This window comes from Colobus angolensis, unplaced genomic scaffold, assembly GCF_000951035.1.
Source record: "Colobus angolensis palliatus isolate OR3802 unplaced genomic scaffold, Cang.pa_1.0 Scaffold809, whole genome shotgun sequence".
In the NCBI taxonomy this organism is placed as follows: domain Eukaryota; kingdom Metazoa; phylum Chordata; class Mammalia; order Primates; family Cercopithecidae; genus Colobus; species Colobus angolensis.
Window position 1 is genome coordinate 67,181 of NW_012121921.1, and position 311 is coordinate 67,491.

General features: G+C 50.8%; 1 pseudogene; it reads right to left on the minus strand.

The window, feature by feature from the left end:
* Window positions 1-304, minus strand: part of LOC105502764 — a 2,199-nt pseudogene extending 1,895 nt beyond the window's left edge.
* Between the last annotated feature and the right edge of the window lie 7 nt (window positions 305-311).

The following is a 311-nucleotide window of genomic DNA, read 5'->3' on the forward strand; positions in this document are numbered from 1 at the left end:
GCTTCCAGGGCCAATGACAAGTAGGACTCACTGCTGTTTGGGGAGCCTACAGCCACAGGTACATGTTGGTACACAGGGGGTCTGCTTTCATTCATTTCTAGATAGCCGTCATCATTCAGGAGGCAGGCCTCAGTCAAAGTGAGAAACAGGCAGTCAATGGGATCCAGGGGGTGGCCCACCCAGCCCTCCAGGTTTGTGATGGTTGTGGTTCCTCTTTCTTCTGATGCTTATAGATTTTCAGTTGCCACTGCTGCTGCAACCTCAGAGTGTTAATAATGGCCACTGTGAGTCTGAGGGCCTCTTTTGCATAA